The 14,296-nt window shown below is 25.7% G+C and overlaps 1 protein-coding gene across 7 annotated transcripts in view; it reads right to left on the bottom strand.

The window, feature by feature from the left end:
* The window catches only part of LOC137420571 (peroxisome proliferator-activated receptor gamma coactivator 1-alpha-like), a 186,777-nt gene that overhangs the window by 168,017 nt on the left and 4,464 nt on the right, over positions 1-14,296 (bottom strand). The gene's annotated exons all lie outside the window — the stretch shown is intronic.

Here is a 14,296-nt window from a genome sequence, read left to right on the forward strand (position 1 = left end):
TGACGTGAAACAATCTTTTTTTGTCATAATGATGTTAAACAATCTTTTTTTGTCATAATGACGTTAAACAATCTTTTTTCGTCATAATGATGTTAAACAATCTTTTTTTGTCATAATGACGTTAAACAATCTTTTTTGTCATAATGATGTTAAACAATCTTTTTTGTCATAATGACGTTAAACAATCTTTTTCGTCATAATGGCGTTAAACAATCTTTTTTGTCATAATGACGTTAAACACTCTTTTTTCATCATAATGACGTTAAACAATCTTTTTTCATCATAATGACGTTAAACAATCTTTTTTCGTCATAATGACGTTAAACAATCTTTTTTCGTCATAATGGCGTTACACAATCTTTTTTCGTCATAATGACGTTAAACAATCTTTTTTCGTCATAATGGCGTTAAACACTCTTTTTTCATCATAATGACGTTAAACAATCTTTTTTCATCAAAATGGCGTTAAACAATCTTTTTTCATGATAATGACGTTAAACAATCTTTTTTCATCATAATGACGTGAAAACAATCTTTTTTCGTCATAATGACGTTACACAATCTTTTTTCGTCATAATGACGTTACACAATCTTTTTTCGTCATAATGACGTTACACAATCTTTTTTGTCATAATGATGTTAAACAATCTTTTTCGTCATAATGGCGTTAAACAATCTTTTTTCGTCATAATGACGTTACACAATCTTTTTTGTCATAATGATGTTAAACAATCTTTTTCGTCATAATGGCGTTAAACAATCTTTTTTCGTCATAATGACGTTAAACAATCTTTTTTCGTCATAATGACGTTAAACAATCTTTTTTCGTCATAATGACGTTAAACAATCTTTTTCGTCATAATGACGTTAAACAATCTTTTTTGTCATAATGATGTAAAACAATCTTTTTCGTCATAATGACATTAAACAATCTTTTCCGTCATAATGACGTTAAACAATCTTTTTTTGTCATAATGATGTTAAACAATTTTTGTCATAATGACGTTAAACAATATTTTTTCGTCATAATGACGTTAAACAATATTTTTTTGTCATAATGACGTTAAACAATCTTTTTTCGTCATAATGACGTTAAACAATCTTTTTTTGTCATAATGACGTTAAACAATCTTTTTTGTCATAATGACGTTAAACAATCTTTTTTGTCATAATGACGTTAAACAATATTTTTTGTCATAATGATGTGAAACAAACTTTGTCATAATGACGTTAAACAATATTTTTTGTCATAATGATGTGAAACAAACTTTTTTGTCATAATGATGTTGAACAATCTTTTTTGTCATAATGATGTTAAACAATCTTTTTTCGTCATAATGACGTTAAACAAACTTTTTTCGTCATAATGATGTGAAACAAACTTTTTTGTCATAATGATGTTAAACAATCTTTTTTGTCATAATGATGTGAAACAAACTTTTTTGTCATAATGATGTTAAACAATCTTTTTTGTCATAATGATGTTAAACAATCTTTTTTGTCATAATGATGTTAAAAAATATTTTTTGTCATAATGATGTAAAACAATCTTTTTTGTCATAATGATGATAAACAATATTTTTGTCATAATGATGTTAAACAATCTTTTTTGTCATAATGATGTTAAACAATCTTTTTTTGTCATAATGACGTTAAACAATCTTTTTTTGTCAAAATGATGTTAAACAAACTTTTTTTGTCATAATGATGTTCAACAATCTTTTTTTGTCATAATGATGTTAAACAATCTTTTTTTGTCATAATGATGATAAACAATCTTTTTTTGTCACAATGATGTTAAACAAACTTTTTTTGTCACAATGATGTTAAACAACCTTTTTTGTCATAATGACGTTAAACAATCTTTTTTCATCAGAATGACGTTAAACAATCTTTTTTGTCATAATGACATTGAACAATCTTTTTTGTCATAATGATGTTGAACAATCTCTTTTCGTCATAATGATGTTAAACAATCTTTTTTGTCATAATGATGTTAAACAAACTTTTTTGTCATAATGATGTTAAACAATATTTTTTGTCATAATGATGTAAAACAATCTTTTTTGTCATAATGATGATAAACAATATTTGTCATAATGATGTTAAACAATCTTTTTTGTCATAATGATGTTAAACAATCTTTTTTTTGTCATAATGACGTTAAACAATCTTTTTTTGTCAAAATGATGTTAAACAAACTTTTTTTGTCATAATGATGTTAAACAATCTTTTTTTGTCATAATGATGTTAAACAATCTTTTTTTGTCACAATGATGTTAAACAAACTTTTTTTGTCACAATGATGTTAAACAATCTTTTTTGTCATAATGACGTTAAACAATCTTTTTTCATCAGAATGACGTTAAACAACCTTTTTTTGTCACAATGATATTAAACAAACTTTTTTTGTCACAATGATGTTAAACAATCTTTTTTGTCATAATGATGTTAAAGAATCTTTTTTCGTCATGATGACGTTAAACAATCTTTTTTCATCAGAATGACGTTAAACAATCTTTTTTGTCATAATGATGTTAAACAATCTTTTTTGTCATGACGTTAAACAATCTTTTTTGTCATAATGATGTTAAACAATCTTTTTCACATATATTATCATAATGATGTTGAACAATCTTTTTCACATTATATTGTCATAATGATGTTAAACAATCTTTTTTCGTCATAATGACGTTAAACAATCTTTTTCCTCATAATGACGTTAAACAATCTTTTTTGTCATAATGATGTTAAACAATCTTTTTCACATTATAATCTCATAATGACGTTAAACAATCTTTTTCCTCATAATGACGTTAAACAATCTTTTTTGTCATAATGATGTTAAACAATCTTTTTCACATTATATTGTCATTATGACGTTAAACAATCTTTTTTGTCATAATGATGTTAAACAATCTTTTCACATTATATTGTCATAATGATGTTAAACAATCTTTTTTTGTCATAATGATGTTAAACAATCTTTTTCACATTATATTGTCATAATGATGTTAAACAATCTTTTTTGTCATAATGATGTTAAACAATCTTTTTCACATTATATTGTCATAATGATGTTAAACAATCTTTTTTGTGATAATGATGTTAAACAATCTTTTTTTGTCATAATGATGTTAAACAATCTTTTTTTGTCATAATCATGTTAAACAATCTTTTTCACATTATATTGTCATAATGATGTTAAACAATCTTTTCACATTATATTGTCATAATGATGTTAAACAATCTTTTTTTGTCATAATGATGTTAAACAATCTTTTTCACATTATATTGTCATAATGATGTTAAACAATCTTTTTTGTCATAATGATGTTAAACAATCTTTTTCACATTATATTGTCATAATGATGTTAAACAATCTTTTTTGTGATAATGATGTTAAACAATCTTTTTTTGTCATAATGATGTTAAACAATCTTTTTTTGTCATAATCATGTTAAACAATCTTTTTCACATTATATTGTCATAATGATGTTAAACAATCTTTTTTTGTCATAATGATGTTAAACAATCTTTTTCACATTATATTGTCATAATGACGTTAAACAATCTTTTTTGTCATAATGATGTTAAACAATCTTTTTTTGTCATAATGATGTTAAACAATCTTTTTCACATTATATTGTCATAATGATGTTAAACAATCTTTTTTTGTCATAATGATGTTAAACAATCTTTTTCACATTATATTGTCATAATGACGTTAAACAATCTTTTTTGTCATAATGACGTTAAACAATCTTTTTTTGTCATAATGATGTTAAACAATCTTTTTCACATTATATTGTCATAATGATGTTAAACAATCTTTTTTTGTCATAATGATGTTAAACAATCTTTTTCACATTATATTGTCATAATGATGTTAAACAATCTTTTTTGTCATAATGATGTTAAACAATCTTTTTTTGTCATAATGATGTTAAACAATCTTTTTCACATTATATTGTCATAATGATGTTAAACAATCTTTTTTGTCATAATGATGTTAAACAATCTTTTTTTGTCATAATGATGTTAAACAATCTTTTTCACATTATATGGTCATAATGATGTTAAACAATCTTTTTTTGTCATAATGATGTTAAACAATCTTTTTCACATTATATTGTCATAATGATGTTAAACAATCTTTTTTGTCATAATGATGTTAAACAATCTTTTTCACATTATATGGTCATAATGATGTTAAACAATCTTTTTTACATTATATTGTCATAATGATGTTAAACAATCTTTTTTACATTATATTGTCATAATGATGTTAAACAATCTTTTTTGTCATAATGATGTTAAACAATCTTTTTTTGTCATAATGATGTTAAACAATCTTTTTTTGTCATAATGATGTTAAACATTCTTTTTCACATTATATTGTCATTATGACGTTAAACAATCTTTTTCACATTATATTGTCATAATGATGTTAAACAATCTTTTTTGTGATAATGATGTTAAACAATCTTTTTTTGTCATAATGATGTTAAACAATCTTTTTTGTCATAATGATGTTAAACAATCTTTTTTTGTCATAATCATGTTAAACAATCTTTTTTTGTCATAATGATGTTAAACAATCTTTTTCACATTATATTGTAATAATGATGTTAAACAATCTTTTTTTGTCATAATGATGTTAAACAATCTTTTTTTGTCATAATGATGTTAAACAATCTTTTTTGTCATAATGATGTTAAACAATCTTTTTTGTCATAATGATGTTAAACAATCTTTTTTTGTCATAATGATGTTAAACAATCTTTTTCACATTATAATCTCATAATGACGTTAAACAATCTTTTTCCTCATAATGACGTTAAACAATCTTTTTTGTCATAATGATGTTAAACAATCTTTTTCACATTATATTGTCATTATGACGTTAAACAATCTTTTTTGTCATAATGACGTTAAACAATCTTTTTTCATCAGAATGACGTTAAACAATCTTTTTTGTCATAATGACGTTAAACACTCTTTTTTCATCATAATGACGTTAAACAATCTTTTTTCATCATAATGACGTTAAACAATCTTTTTTCGTCATAATGACGTTAAACAATCTTTTTTCGTCATAATGGCGTTACACAATCTTTTTTCGTCATAATGACGTTAAACAATCTTTTTTCGTCATAATGGCGTTAAACACTCTTTTTTCATCATAATGACGTTAAACAATCTTTTTTCATCAAAATGGCGTTAAACAATCTTTTTTCATGATAATGACGTTAAACAATCTTTTTTCATCATAATGACGTGAAAACAATCTTTTTTCGTCATAATGACGTTACACAATCTTTTTTCGTCATAATGACGTTACACAATCTTTTTTCGTCATAATGACGTTACACAATCTTTTTTGTCATAATGATGTTAAACAATCTTTTTCGTCATAATGGCGTTAAACAATCTTTTTTCGTCATAATGACGTTACACAATCTTTTTTGTCATAATGATGTTAAACAATATTTTTCGTCATAATGGCGTTAAACAATCTTTTTTCGTCATAATGACGTTAAACAATCTTTTTTCGTCATAATGACGTTAAACAATCTTTTTTCGTCATAATGACGTTAAACAATCTTTTTCGTCATAATGACGTTAAACAATCTTTTTTGTCATAATGATGTAAAACAATCTTTTTCGTCATAATGACATTAAACAATCTTTTCCGTCATAATGACGTTAAACAATCTTTTTTTGTCATAATGATGTTAAACAATTTTTGTCATAATGACGTTAAACAATATTTTTTCGTCATAATGACGTTAAACAATATTTTTTTGTCATAATGACGTTAAACAATCTTTTTTCGTCATAATGACGTTAAACAATCTTTTTTTGTCATAATGACGTTAAACAATCTTTTTTGTCATAATGACGTTAAACAATCTTTTTTGTCATAATGACGTTAAACAATATTTTTTGTCATAATGATGTGAAACAAACTTTTTTGTCATAATGACGTTAAACAATCTTTTTTGTCATAATGATGTGAAACAAACTTTTTTGTCATAATGATGTTGAACAATCTTTTTTGTCATAATGATGTTAAACAATCTTTTTTCGTCATAATGACGTTAAACAAACTTTTTTCGTCATAATGATGTGAAACAAACTTTTTTGTCATAATGATGTTAAACAATCTTTTTTGTCATAATGATGTGAAACAAACTTTTTTGTCATAATGATGTTAAACAATCTTTTTTGTCATAATGATGTTAAACAATCTTTTTTGTCATAATGATGTTAAAAAATATTTTTTGTCATAATGATGTAAAACAATCTTTTTTGTCATAATGATGATAAACAATATTTTTGTCATAATGATGTTAAACAATCTTTTTTGTCATAATGATGTTAAACAATCTTTTTTTGTCATAATGACGTTAAACAATCTTTTTTTGTCAAAATGATGTTAAACAAACTTATTTTGTCATAATGATGTTCAACAATCTTTTTTTGTCATAATGATGTTAAACAATCTTTTTTTGTCATAATGATGATAAACAATCTTTTTTTGTCACAATGATGTTAAACAAACTTTTTTTGTCACAATGATGTTAAACAACCTTTTTTGTCATAATGACGTTAAACAATCTTTTTTCATCAGAATGACGTTAAACAATCTTTTTTGTCATAATGACATTGAACAATCTTTTTTGTCATAATGATGTTGAACAATCTCTTTTCGTCATAATGATGTTAAACAATCTTTTTTGTCATAATGATGTTAAACAAACTTTTTTGTCATAATGATGTTAAACAATATTTTTTGTCATAATGATGTAAAACAATCTTTTTGTCATAATGATGATAAACAATATTTGTCATAATGATGTTAAACAATCTTTTTTGTCATAATGATGTTAAACAATCTTTTTTTTGTCATAATGACGTTAAACAATCTTTTTTTGTCAAAATGATGTTAAACAAACTTTTTTTGTCATAATGATGTTAAACAATCTTTTTTTGTCATAATGATGTTAAACAATCTTTTTTTGTCACAATGATGTTAAGCAAACTTTTTTTGTCACAATGATGTTAAACAATCTTTTTTGTCATAATGACGTTAAACAATCTTTTTTCATCAGAATGACGTTAAACAATCTTTTTTGTCATAATGACATTGAACAATCTTTTTTGTCATAATGATGTTGAACAATCTTTTTTCGTCATAATGATGTTAAACAATCTTTTTTGTCATAATGATGTTAAACAAACTTTTTTGTCATAATGACATTGAACAATCTTTTTTGTCATAATGATGATAAACAACCTTTTTTTGTCACAATGATATTAAACAAACTTTTTTTGTCACAATGATGTTAAACAATCTTTTTTGTCATAATGATGTTAAAGAATCTTTTTTCGTCATGATGACGTTAAACAATCTTTTTTCATCAGAATGACGTAAAACAATCTTTTTTGTCATAATGATGTTAAACAATCTTTTTTGTCATGACGTTAAACAATCTTTTTTGTCATAATGATGTTAAACAATCTTTTTCACATATATTATCATAATGATGTTGAACAATCTTTTTCACATTATATTGTCATAATGATGTTAAACAATCTTTTTTCGTCATAATGACGTTAAACAATCTTTTTTGTCATAATGATGTTAAACAATCTTTTTCACATTATAATCTCATAATGACGTTAAACAATCTTTTTCCTCATAATGACGTTAAACAATCTTTTTTGTCATAATGATGTTAAACAATCTTTTTCACATTATATTGTCATTATGACGTTAAACAATCTTTTTTGTCATAATGATGTTAAACAATCTTTTCACATTATATTGTCATAATGATGTTAAACAATCTTTTTTTGTCATAATGATGTTAAACAATCTTTTTCACATTATATTGTCATAACGATGTTAAACAATCTTTTTTGTCATAATGATGTTAAACAATCTTTTTCACATTATATTGTCATAATGATGTTAAACAATCTTTTTTGTGATAATGATGTTAAACAATCTTTTTTTGTCACAATGATGTTAAACAATCTTTTTTTGTCATAATCATGTTAAACAATCTTTTTCACATTATATTGTCATAATGATGTTAAACAATCTTTTCACATTATATTGTCATAATGATGTTAAACAATCTTTTTTTGTCATAATGATGTTAAACAATCTTTTTCACATTATATTGTCATAATGATGTTAAACAATCTTTTTTGTCATAATGATGTTAAACAATCTTTTTCACATTATATTGTCATAATGATGTTAAACAATCTTTTTTGTGATAATGATGTTAAACAATCTTTTTTTGTCATAATGATGTTAAACAATCTTTTTTTGTCATAATCATGTTAAACAATCTTTTTCACATTATATTGTCATAATGATGTTAAACAATCTTTTTTTGTCATAATGATGTTAAACAATCTTTTTCACATTATATTGTCATAATGACGTTAAACAATCTTTTTTGTCATAATGATGTTAAACAATCTTTTTTTGTCATAATGATGTTAAACAATCTTTTTCACATTATATTGTCATAATGATGTTAAACAATCTTTTTTTGTCATAATGATGTTAAACAATCTTTTTCACATTATATTGTCATAATGACGTTAAACAATCTTTTTTGTCATAATGATGTTAAACAATCTTTTTTTGTCATAATGATGTTAAACAATCTTTTTCACATTATATTGTCATAATGACGTTAAACAATCTTTTTTGTCATAATGACGTTAAACAATCTTTTTTTGTCATAATGATGTTAAACAATCTTTTTCACATTATATTGTCAAAATGATGTTAAACAATCTTTTTTTGTCATAATGATGTTAAACAATCTTTTTCACATTATATTGTCATAATGATGTTAAACAATCTTTTTTGTCATAATGATGTTAAACAATCTTTTTTTGTCATAATGATGTTAAACAATCTTTTTCACATTATATTGTCATAATGATGTTAAACAATCTTTTTTGTCATAATGATGTTAAACAATCTTTTTTTGTCATAATGATGTTAAACAATCTTTTTCACATTATATGGTCATAATGATGTTAAACAATCTTTTTTTGTCATAATGATGTTAAACAATCTTTTTCACATTATATTGTCATAATGATGTTAAACAATCTTTTTTGTCATAATGATGTTAAACAATCTTTTTTTGTCATAATGATGTTAAACAATCTTTTTCACATTATATGGTCATAATGATGTTAAACAATCTTTTTTACATTATATTGTCATAATGATGTTAAACAATCTTTTTTACATTATATTGTCATAATGATGTTAAACAATCTTTTTTGTCATAATGATGTTAAACAATCTTTTTTTGTCATAATGATGTTAAACAATCTTTTTTTGTCATAATGATGTTAAACATTCTTTTTCACATTATATTGTCATTATGACGTTAAACAATCTTTTTCACATTATATTGTCATAATGATGTTAAACAATCTTTTTTGTGATAATGATGTTAAACAATCTTTTTTTGTCATAATGATGTTAAACAATCTTTTTTGTCATAATGATGTTAAACAATCTTTTTTTGTCATAATGATGTTAAACAATCTTTTTTTGTCATAATGATGTTAAACAATCTTTTTCACATTATATTGTAATAATGATGTTAAACAATCTTTTTTTGTCATAATGATGTTAAACAATCTTTTTTTGTCATAATGATGTTAAACAATCTTTTTTGTCATAATGATGTTAAACAATCTTTTTGTCATAATGATGTTAAACAATCTTTTTTTGTCATAATGATGTTAAACAATCTTTTTTTGTCATAATGATGTTAAACAATCTTTTTCACATTATATTGTCATAATGATGTTAAACAATCTTTTTTTGTCATAATGATGTTAAACAATCTTTTTTTGTCATAATGATGTTAAACAATCTTTTTCACATTATATTGTCATAATGATGTTAAACAATCTTTTTTTGTCATAATGATGTTAAACAATCTTTTTTTGTCATAATGATGTTAAACAATCTTTTTTTGTCATAATGATGTTAAACAATCTTTTTTTGTCATAATGATGTTAAACAATCTTTTTTGTCATAATGATGTTAAACAATCTTTTTTGTCATAATGATGTTAAACAATCTTTTTTTGTCATAATGATGTTAAACAATCTTTTTTGTCATAATGACGTTAAACAATATTTTTTGTCATAATGATGTTAAACAATCTTTTTTGTCATAATGATGTTAAACAATCTTTTTTCCTCATAATGATGTTAAACAATCTTTTTTTGTCATAATGATGTTAAACAATCTTTTTCACATTATATTGTCATAATGATGTTAAACAATCTTTTTTTGTCATAATGATGTTAAACAATCTTTTTTGTCATAATGACGTTAAACAATCTTTTTTGTCATAATGATGTTAAACAATCTTTTTTGTCATAATGATGTTAAACAATCTTTTTTCCTCATAATGATGTTAAACAATCTTTTTTTGTCATAATGATGTTAAACAATCTTTTTCACATTATATTGTCATAATGATGTTAAACAATCTTTTTTTGTCATAATGATGTTAAACAATCTTTTTTTGTCATAATGATGTTAAACAATCTTTTTCACATTATATTGTCATAATGATGTTAAACAATCTTTTTTTGTCATAATGATGTTAAACAATCTTTTTTTGTCATAATGATGTTAAACAATCTTTTTCACATTATATTGTCATAATGATGTTAAACAATCTTTTTTTGTCATAATGATGTTAAACAATCTTTTTTTGTCATAATGATGTTAAACAATCTTTTTCACATTATATTGTCATTATGACGTTAAACAATCTTTTTTACATTATATTGTCATAATGATGTTAAACAATCTTTTTCACATTATATTGTCATAATGATGTTAAACAATCTTTTTTTGTCATAATGATGTTAAACAATCTTTTTTTGTCATAATGATGTTAAACAATCTTTTTCACATTATATTGTCATAATGATGTTAAACAATCTTTTTTTGTCATAATGATGTTAAACAATCTTTTTTTGTCATAATGATGTTAAACAATCTTTTTCACATTATATTGTCATTATGACGTTAAACAATCTTTTTTACATTATATTGTCATAATGATGTTAAACAATCTTTTTCACATTATATTGTCATAATGATGTTAAACAATCTTTTTTTGTCATAATGATGTTAAACAATCTTTTTTTGTCATAATGATGTTAAACAATCTTTTTTACATTATATTGTCATAATGATGTTAAACAATCTTTTTTACATTATATTGTCATAATGATGTTAAACAATCTTTTTCACATTATATTGTCATAATGACGTTAAACAATCTTTTTTTGTCATAATGATGTTAAACAATCTTTTTTTGTCATAATGACGTTAAACAATCTTTTTTACATTATATTGTCATAATGATGTTAAACAATCTTTTTCACATTATATTGTCATAATGATGTTAAACAATCTTTTTTACATTATATTGTCATAATGATGTTAAACAATCTTTTTTGTCATAATGATGTTAAACAATCTTTTTCACATTATATTGTCATAATGATGTTAAACAATCTTTTTCACATTATATTGTCATAATGACGTTAAACAATATTTTTTTGTCATAATGATGTTAAACAATCTTTTTCACATTATATTGTCATAATGATGTTAAACAATCTTTTTTGTGATAATGATGTTAAACAATCTTTTTTTGTCATAATGATGTTAAACAATCTTTTTCACATTATATTGTCATAATGATGTTAAACAATCTTTTTTACATTATATTGTCATAATGATGTTAAACAATCTTTTTTTGTCATAATGACGTTAAACAATATTTTTTTTGTATTTCATCCACAACTAATTTTTTCTCCCCGCAGCCCCTATCCATCAAGACGTACCAGCCGTACATGTAACGAGTTAAATTATGATGTATCGACCATATTTAATAAGGTCTATAATGATGTACCGGCCACAAGTAATAAGGTCAATCACAATGGAGTGAACCGATGTGACGTGGTGTGGCCAATGATGACGTATCGGGCCATATCGTTATGTAACGAGTAAAGAATGAGATCCATCAACATCTATCGTTCGCATGCAATGAGACAAATGATGACGTAAGAACAGGATGCAATGACATTTAACATGATGTGGCGATGATGGGGAGTATAATAACGTAGTAAGAGTACCGGTATGTGATGAGAAGAATCATAATGTTGTACGAGTATGTGATGAGGTGTATCATGATGTAGTACGAGTATGTGATGAGGTGTATCATGATGTAGTATGAGTATGTGATGAGGTGTATCATGATGTAGTACGAGTATATGATGAGGTGAATCATGATGTCGTACGAGTATGTGATGAGGTGTATCATGATGTAGTACGAGTATGTGATGAGGTGTATCATGATGTAGTACGAGTATGTGATGAGGTGTATCATGATGTAGTACGAGTATATGATGAGGTGTATCATGATGTAGTAGGAGTATGTGATGAGGTGAATCATAATGTTGTACGAGTATGTGATGAGGTGAATCATGATGTAGTACGAGTATGTGATGAGGTGTATCATGATGTAGTATGAGTATGTGATGAGGTGTATCATGATGTAGTACGAGTATGTGATGAGGTGTATCATGATGTAGTAGGAGTATATGATGAGGTGTATCATGATGTAGTAGGAGTATGTGATGAGGTGAATCATAATGTATTACGAGTATGTGATGAGGTGAATCACGATGTAGTATGAGTATGTGATGAGGTGTATCATGATGTAGTAGGAGTATGTGATGAGGTGAATCACGATGTAGTAGGAGTATATGATGAGGTGTATCATGATGTAGTAGGAGTATGTGATGAGGTGTATCATGATGTAGTAGGAGTATGTGATGAGGTGAATCATAATGTATTACGAGTATGTGATGAGGTGTATCATAATGTAGTACGAGTATGTGATGAGGTGTATCATGATGTAGTATGAGTATGTGATGAGGTGTATCATGATGAGTACGAGTATATGATGAGGTGTATCATGATGTAGTAGGAGTATGTGATGAGGTGTATCATGATGTAGTACGAGTATGTGATGAGGTGTATCATGATGTAGTAGGAGTATATGATGAGGTGTATCATGATGTAGTAGGAGTATGTGATGAGGTGAATCATAATGTATTACGAGTATGTGATGAGGTGAATCACGATGTAGTACGAGTATGTGATGAGGTGTATCATGATGTAGTACGAGTATGTGATGAGGTGAATCAATGTTGTACGAGTATGTGATGAGGTGAATCACGATGTAGTACGAGTATGTGATGAGGTGAATCATAATGTTGTACGAGTATGTGATGAGGTGCATCATGATGTAGTACGAGTATGTGATGAGGTGAATCATAATGTAGTACCAGTATGTGATGAGGTGTATCATGACATCGTGAGAGTATGTGATTAGGCACATCATGACAAAGTGAGAGTATGTCATTCGGCGTATCATGACATAGTGAGAGTATGTGATTAGGCGTATCATGACATGGTCAGAGTATGTGATTAGGCATATCATGACATGGTGAGAGTGTGTGATTAGGCGTATCATGACATGGTGAGAGTTTGTGATTAGGCATATCATGACATGGTGAGAGTGTGTGATTACGCATATCATGACATGGTGAGAGTGTGTGATTAGGCATATCATGACATGGTGAGAGTATGTGATTAGGTGTATCATGACATTGTGAGAGTGTGTGATTAGGCATATCATGACATAGTGAGAGTGTGTGTTAGGCGTCTCATGACATGGTGAGAGTGTGTGATTAGGCGTATGATGACATAGTGAGAGTATGTGATTAGGCATATCATGACATAGTGAGAGTATGTGATTTGGCATATCATGACATGGTGAGAGTATGTGATTAGGTGCATCATGACATGGTGAGAGTATGTGATTAGGCATATCATGACATGGTGAGAGTATGTGATTAGGCATATCATGACATGGTGAGAGTATGTGATTAGGTGCATCATGACATGGTGAGAGTATGTGATTAGGCATATCATGACATGGTGAGAGTATGTGATTAGGCATATCATGACATGGTGAGAGTATGTGATTAGGCATATCATGACATGGTGAGAGTATGTGATTAGGCATATCATGACATGGTCAGAGTATGTGATTAGGCATATCATGACATAGTGAGAGTATGTGATTTGGCATATCATGACATGGTGAGAGTATGTGATTAGGTGCATCATGACATG

This window comes from Myxine glutinosa, chromosome 2, assembly GCF_964187855.1.
Source record: "Myxine glutinosa chromosome 2, kmMyxGlut1.1, whole genome shotgun sequence".
NCBI lineage: Eukaryota > Metazoa > Chordata > Myxini > Myxiniformes > Myxinidae > Myxine > Myxine glutinosa.